We start from the raw sequence: 8,014 nt of genomic DNA, 5'->3' as shown, positions 1-8,014 counted from the left end.
GTATGGTATGCTCATGAATATTTAGATGAACTGCGTGCTGATTGGTTGGTTTACAACGAGCGAAGCTCCCGAGCAAAGACGCAAACATGGCCGACAGCACTCACTGAAACAGCCAAGGTGGAAATACTATGGAGACATAGGTGTTGAACAGCATATTTGACCCTGAATCAGAGGAAGAATCTGAAATAGAGGAGCAACCAGTCGCCCATAGATTGGAAATGACTACTTCAGAGTGGTAAGTTTTGTCATTTACTTTTTGCCACACGTAGCCCAGTTAGCTAGCTGTAATACTAGTGCACGTTAGTGTCGTAGACTAAGCTAAACATTAGGTTCATTTTTAGCATTGTAAGCAACAGAAGTTATTTATTTGCACACAAACAAATGTTTTACAACTTGTACCCTTGTGCAATTTTTGTCGAGATGTCCAGTTAGAAGCTAGCTGAAAAGTTCGTAGCCAGTCGTGGGCATTTCAGGCTATGCTGTAGTGAAAGGAGTGCTGCTTGCAAGGAAAGTAGCTGCTACTCGTTTTAGTCAGTAAGTATATTCTCCTGCTGAATAGGTAATCTGATTAGGATTTACATACATTATTGTAGTGGTAATATGCTATCTTACAACAGGACGTCCAGTTAGCTGGGCAGGAGCTCTGTGCAGTTCGTAGGCTATATGGCTGAAGTGAAACGAGTAGCCTACTGCTCGCGTCAATGAAAATATTACGTTTATGTCAGTAGGTCTAATGTACTCGTGTAACTATCCTGCTGATTAAGTCATCTGATTATCGAGATTTTTACCTTGTTTCCATGTAGCAATGTATGATCTTACAACGGGACGTCCAGTAAGCTGGGCAGGAGCTCTGTGCAGTTTGTAGCCTATGACTGAAGTGAAACGAGGTCAACGAAAATATTACTAGGCCTACTCTCGTTTGTGTCAATTCAAAAACACTTTTATTTATCCCCATTTACATGCCATGGAGTAGAGTACAATAATCAAAAATCCTATAAATATCACTGTTTAAAATACAGTAGGTACAGTCAGTAGGTCTAATGTAATCATGTAAACTATCCTATTGACATCTGATTGAGATTATTACCTTCTTTCCATGTAGTAGCCTAATATGTGATCTTACAACTCTGGTAACTAAAACTGGAGACATTTACTTAAGCTACTTTGTGCTTCCTGCTCATTCAAAATTACGAAATAACAGCAGGGAAATTATGTTTGTTTTTACAGGTTATGAGAATGGCCCAGGTTCCTGAGGAGCTGACCTGAATGACCATCATGGCCTCTATACGTTGTGCCTCTATTTATTCTTTGCTAAATGCAATGAATATTTACAGAGCTGACCATGGCCGTTTGAGAATCAGAGGGATGGAAAGGTGAGGACAATTTGATACAAGTGTTAGCAGTTACAGTATATAAATAAAATATTTTTAACCAATACACATTCATTATTGGTTCAGCATATTGCAAAAACACAGTTTGATCAACACCACAAAATGACAAACTTTATTTTTTTTTTTCAACAATCGTCCAGTGATACTCTAATGTAAAAGATTTTTTATAGTAAAAAAATTCCTTTTCCACCCTGTTCTCGTTGCAGGCAATGAAGTGACTTGGCCTACAGGTCTTTTGTGAGCAGGTGCTGGGGTTTCCTTAGAAGAAGCGTCCGTGTCATGATCCCCTCGTGTGTGGTGCTACGTATATGGAGGGAGCGTCCGGATACTTCAGGACAGTACGTTGGATTCAGACCCCTTGTCGACTGAACCGTGACTCATGTTCAGCAACAGCATCCTCCATGGAAGGTCTGTCATGCTGAGCACACAAGTCCTGGGGCACAGGAATCCGCTGGACGGCATCCCAATCAGGAAGAGGGTCTTTGATGATCTCGAAGAGGACAAGAAAGAGGACTTATATTGGATACTGTAATACAGTGCATTGTAGGCTGTATACTGTACAATAAACAAATTGTATGGCCCTGAACATTGTGCTTTGTTTACAGTACTGATGATGATTGACACCAGTAGCATCAGGTCTAAGACAGCCTGTTGTGTGTGAATCAATAAGTTATTTTTAGTGCCTATACTGTTGCACATTTTGATTTGTTGTTTGTGATAAAAAAAAAAGTATATTTTATTAAACTTACAAATTGTTTGGCAAGTCTGTACATAGTTTCTCCTTGGCTGTCTTCTGTTGTGGGGACTCAGCATTCTCATTGAAGTGCATGGCTGCAAGATAAAAACCTAAACCAAACAACAGAAATGTTGTAACACAAGTAAAAGTCACTTTTGCATGCACACACCAAGCTGTTAACTCACAGCAAAAGCATTTGCTAATATTCTAAGCCCCACAAGATGCCACACTTGGAGCATCTGTTTGGCATGCTGCGTTTGTCATGTTGTCATTCTTGTAATGTTCTAAAATAAGAACCTGAAAATAAATCCATTGTATTTAGACAACACAGTTTTCAACATATCGACTAGATATCATTTGAATTGATAACGTGAAGTTGTTTCCACTTCTGACGTCAAAAACGTATGTGGGTTATATTACAACTTAGCAACCAAACTATCGTGTTACTCAGCTTCAGTTAGCTATCTTGCTGAGAACATAACCTGTCAGAGATCTCGACAAACATGCATAGTAAAATGTAGGTTAACATGACAACACAGGTTTTATCTGAATGACACACAGGAAAATTATATAGCCTTGCCAATGAACTAAATCACACATTCTACTTGCTAGATATACGTTAGCATAACTGCTTAGCGACAAAATAATACTTACAGCATGCGGTTGTGATGACCTTACAGCCCCTCGTTTCAGTAACAGCAGCTTAGCAAATCCATCTTTAAACTGTCCAAGGTTTTGAAAACTGCCTTCGGTGAAATGTTTTGCAAATTAATAACAGAGTGTCGAACTTTGCAGGGATCTTCTGGTAGAAAAACATTATCCATGCCCCTCGAACTTCGAATCCTTGGGAAGACTATGGAGTCTCCGCTTTCTTTGTAGCCTAAGTTTCAGCCTGGAACATTGCATTTACGACCGTGGCTCATTTTCGATATCCTTGAAGAACTGTCTGCTTTATAATTCCTGTGGATGTAAACGAGCAGGCAGCTAAACTAGTGTTTGTCTCATCTTCGCTCTCCATTCACGTTCCTAGGCTCAGAGCACCAGTGGGCTGGTCTGTATGTAAATTTTGAGGCGTGACAAATGTACAGGCCAGAGCCAAATAAGGTACCACCTGCGAGTTTGCGTAAACTCGCAGCTTCTTTTGGATTCGCCCGTTTTATGGCGGGAGTTTCGAATTGTGAGATTTGCATAGGAAGGAGGTGTCGATGGGGTTTTGAAGTTCTCTGTATCTCCATTTCACCCACTGAACTATCGCTATTCATCTATGACAAGGTAAACTCGGTTTTGCATTCTATGACCCCTTTAAAGACAGTAAACAGCTGGCGTGCATGAATACTACTAGACATGAATGTTCCAGTCTGCTTTGATGCACGGAATTTATCGTGTAGGCTAGATTATCACGGTCGAATAGTTAGTATAGCAGAGAAGCTATGCCACTTTCATCAAAACCTATTACAAAGCTATAGCAATGTTATGTCATTAAATGCGATAAACAGTGATTCTGGAACAGATCTGCGTCTTTTTTATCCTGTTAATAAACATATTACAGTGTGTAACCATATTCCGTCCGTTTGAAAAAAAAAGTTGCGCTAGCTGCTAACTGTTCTAGTTTGTTACAAGCAGCATGGGCCGTCAGGCAGGTAGTTAACATAAACATTGTTTGCTAGGCTAGCCTTCCTGCTGCGACATTACACCATTTGTACAAGACAAGTAGAGCTATTTTATCCAGTGTAATTTATCACTTACCACTATCTTGTTTTTTCTTGTCATCCTATTCCTTTCTCTTCTGGCTTCCGGACGCAGAACTCCGCTTCATCATGACGGCCTGTTTTATATTTTCGCGGCAGCAGCAGAGACCACAAACCAGTGTTGCCAGATGCCAGCAAGGTTTTCCAGCCCAAAGCCTCGCCAAAAACCGCGAGAATGCACAAAAAACCGCCCAAATTTGCTTTTGCTTGTTTCTCATTTAAACACATTGAAATCATTAACAAGCTTTAAAATTACCCATTTTTGGACTTAGCCTATCCAATTTCAGAAACAATATTCAATCAAATGAACGCAAAAGTAGGCTACACGGACCTCAGTCAGACTATTCTTCTATAAGCTTATGTTACGGAAAATAATGCAATAAACGTAGACTATCAATGAGTCTGTTTGTGTCAATAGACGCTTGGAACAAAAGCATTCAGTAGACTAGCCTAACATAAAAACATTGAGTGGATATATGAACATACAAAATAGCCTAACGCACAACATTTCAATTATTTATAATAGCAACATGACATGCATATTCATGTATAACATTAGATGAAATCGCATTGATTATAGAACAGGGGTGTCGACTCTTTGCAGAGGCAGTGCGTTCATAACTGGTGGGCCAACTCTAGGCTACACAAAAAATATTTTCATAGGCCTACGCCAAATGTAGGCTAAAGGCTTGAGTTAAACTTGAGTCTGACACCTGTGATTTAGAACAATTAATTAATACATAGGCGCTATCTATTCCTTGAGACAGGCAGTTAGGCCTAGAGTTTTCTTGAAAATCGCGCTGAACATAGGCTATTTAGGCCAGTGTCAGTGCGCTCTTTGCAGAAGCAGTGCGTTCATGCATGGCAACTCTATACACGCAAAAAATATTTTCATACGCCAGATATAGGCTAAAGGCAAACTTGAGTTTGACACCTGTAATTTAGAACAATTAGTAGGCCTACCTGACAGGCAGTTAAACCTAGAGTTTTCATGAAAGTCGAGTTGAACGAACAGGGGTGTCAGTGCGCTGCAGAAGCAGAACGTTCATGCATGGCGGGCCATCTCTACACAAAAAACATAGGCATATGGCCAAGGCCCTTCGTGAAAATTGCTTTGAGCAATTGTTATTAGGCCTAAAAATAATTAAAAAGTTCTAGTAGGCTTTGTCAAACTTCCTCAACAACTGTCGGGCTGGACGGAACGTGGGCCGTAGTCCTATGTCAAGCCATTCGCGCAAGACCTGTGCGCACATCCATCAACCCTGAAAGAAGGGGAAAGTCCATCCTGTCTCGTAGGTAATCTTTCAGCAGTGTGCACCCTCATAAAGAGATTGACTGTAATGAGAAAATTATCTTTGCCCACTTTGGCATATTGATATTGTCAGTCAGCTAGCTTAATTTGAAAACCCCGCGAGCTGTGTGTTTGAAGGGCGGTCTGCGCCGCAGTAGGGGAGAACCAGACTGAAACACTTTTTAATTAAACGTAATTTACAAAGACATCGTAAAACACTGAAAGCTAATATTTTGTCACAAGCAACCTACATCTGTCCTCTGTCAAATACAGTTGCATTTTCAGGTCTGAACAAAACCATTCAGTAGTTATTTAAGGAGAAATCGAACGTGCGTTTTGTTTCATTCGTCCCTCCTGGCCGGGATAAATGAAACGACATGGGGGACGAAAGAAACATACAGCTTAAACTTCCCACAACTTCAATATTTGACAACATCATGAATGGTTCTTAATATGTGTTATTTTAGATAAATTACTGCTGGGCTTTACTGTCTGCTATGAATATCTAACAATTTATTGCCGTCATTGTGAAGCGCATATCTCGCGGTTATGGAAATACCATGCACTATGCCATTTATAGCTAGAATGCATGTTTCGATACATAAGGTGACGTGAGCTGAGAGTGTCTGTTGTGAGTTTAGGGGGCACGTCAGCCAGAGGGTGTGTGAGTGAGTGAGTGAGTGAGAGACTGCTGCCTGCTGAGGGTCGCTGGAAGAAGGGTCTGAAGTGCCTATGTGTTTCGGTTACAAAAACCCGCCGAACTGATCCGAAACCAGCCCAATTTTTATACACCCGCCCAAACCCATTTTTGCCCGCAAAATAGATTGCAAAACCGCCCAATTGGGCGGGAAACCGCCCAATCTGGCAACCCTGCCACAAACCTGGCAGGCTGGCTGCTGTCAGCGAATACTGAGAGGGGCCCCCTTGAGGGGGATCCCGGTATTGCCGGTAACAGGGTCGTTGCACTTTACTGCATGAACTATCAAAGGGGCGCTCACAGTTTGTCGTTGCATTTTATTTTTAACCAGTCGTTGTCTTGGGGCCCCTGGCCAGCTCGGGGCACCAAGCAATTGACCGATCCCAAGCCACGCCCCCTTTTAATATGTCACAATGAGGACTTCGGAGGACCTCGGTCAATTTTGAATTTTCTAGTGTCCATTCTGTATGACAATACGCCGGTTATGCGAATGCTATAATGCTTCTTTTGTGAGTAGCCTAAGTAACTAAATAACTAAAGAGCTCAAAAAGGTTCAAAGATAAGCCTGGGATACTTGTAGAAGTGACATCCGATATCCTGACCGTGTGAAACGTTAACACACATAGCATAGGCCTAACTTTGCATAACTTTGGATAGCTACTTTTCAGTAAAGAAATCTGAGTGTGTACGAAAATGTTGCCTTTATTTGTGTTCATAACTACACACAAAAACATAACTAAATCTGGTTTCCACTGATGAAACGACAACATAAGCCTACGCAAAAAATTATACCTACCTTGCAGGAACTGAACTCGCATCATACGAAAGACGCGCAAAAGGCTACAGTAGGCCTACACCTTCAATCACGTATCGCCTTACACACAACAAGAATAAGCCTACTTTCAGCTTTGCTACCTTGCCATGTTTAACTTGGGATAGAAGACTGTTCACAGAAATAAGCTAATGATCATTTTTTCAACAAACGCAATAATAGCCTACTGCATGGCTGAACGAGAGATAGCCAATGTCTTCTAAAGATCGAATCGTGCAAATTCAAAACTATGCCTTGCTATATAGGCTATGCAGTCTCGAAATCGCCAATATTAGACCTAGGCTACTACATTGCCTATGTTTAAATTAATTATAGCATAAGTGGGCACTGATGAAGTCTAGTGCAAGACAAATCACGTCTGCAAACATATGTCATGCGTGATATGGGTTTGAACTCGGAGTGGTTTCTTTTCAATACACTTGTATCATGTTTATTTGAACTCTTCCTTCTAAAGCAGCCATTCAAAATAATAAGTAGGCTATCGGCCTACCGAAGAGAAGCTATCTCTCCACCCCAACATGAGCTGCTTAACAGGTCACTCTCCTAAATTGCGTGGGAACTTGGATCTGCAGCACTTGGTCCCGTCTTATTAATCCTCGAAATATGGTTAGATTTTGTTATGGACACGTCGACACCATATTTTTGCACAGACCTGTTTATTGAATCAGAGTCACATCTGCAGCAAATACGGTAAACTACCTGCTCGTGATAACGTGCTAATTGTTTATCCCCAGTTAACATGCATCCCATAGCCTAAGATCCACGACACCGGATTGGTTTGTCCTCAATTTGTGGTGTTCCACCACGTTGATAACAGCGGACATTGTGAATGTGTCCATCTGCATACTGAAGGCTTTTCTGACCTCTGTTTTTTGAATATATCAATATTACTTGACGCCCAGAAATCCAGCATACTGTTGCACTGGGCTAAATGAGGGTACTGCGTCCCCATGTTGAACACGCGTTCTCCCACACTTTCCTGCAAACTTGTCCGACTTAGCAACAGTAACTATGGGACTGACAATGGGAGGAGGGGCTTGGGATCGGTCAATTGCTTGGTTTGCTTGCCTTCTAGCGACGGGCCTGACTGTGGGCTCCTAGTTACAAACTTCAAGTGGACTTTTGAATCTGTTGTCTGATGTCTAGCTTTTAAGCTTGAGCGAGTGCGTGCTTGTGCTTGGTGCACCCCCTTTTTATTATTGTAATCAGAGATTGTAATATATTTTTATACAAAAAATTATTGTCTGGGTAAATCTGTTGTGTTGCTCCCACCAAACTAAACGAACTTGTGAGTAAAATATAAGGTTATTTTATTTAAT

The 8,014-nt window shown here is 41.2% G+C and overlaps 2 long non-coding RNA genes across 2 annotated transcripts; one reads left to right on the top strand and one right to left on the bottom strand.

The window, feature by feature from the left end:
* The first annotated feature begins 544 nt into the window (after window positions 1-544).
* Window positions 545-2,154, top strand: LOC143127305 (uncharacterized). The gene is made up of 2 exons (XR_012987567.1): window positions 545-1,373; window positions 1,598-2,154. It is a non-coding gene; the product is annotated as an uncharacterized LOC143127305 (long non-coding RNA).
* On the bottom strand, window positions 1,791-3,986 carry LOC143127304 (uncharacterized). Its single transcript, XR_012987566.1, has 3 exons — window positions 2,782-3,986; window positions 2,141-2,237; window positions 1,791-1,881 (listed from the first exon to the last, which is right to left on the bottom strand). It is a non-coding gene; the product is annotated as an uncharacterized LOC143127304 (long non-coding RNA).
* Between the last annotated feature and the right edge of the window lie 4,028 nt (window positions 3,987-8,014).

Source organism: Alosa pseudoharengus, unplaced genomic scaffold, assembly GCF_046254945.1.
Source record: "Alosa pseudoharengus isolate Yale_2024_CS ecotype anadromous, Long Island Sound unplaced genomic scaffold, YU_APseudo_1.1 YU_APseudo_1.1_scf_17, whole genome shotgun sequence".
Classification (NCBI taxonomy): Eukaryota; Metazoa; Chordata; class Actinopteri; order Clupeiformes; family Clupeidae; genus Alosa; species Alosa pseudoharengus.
This window is presented reverse-complemented; position numbering and strand designations above follow the sequence as displayed.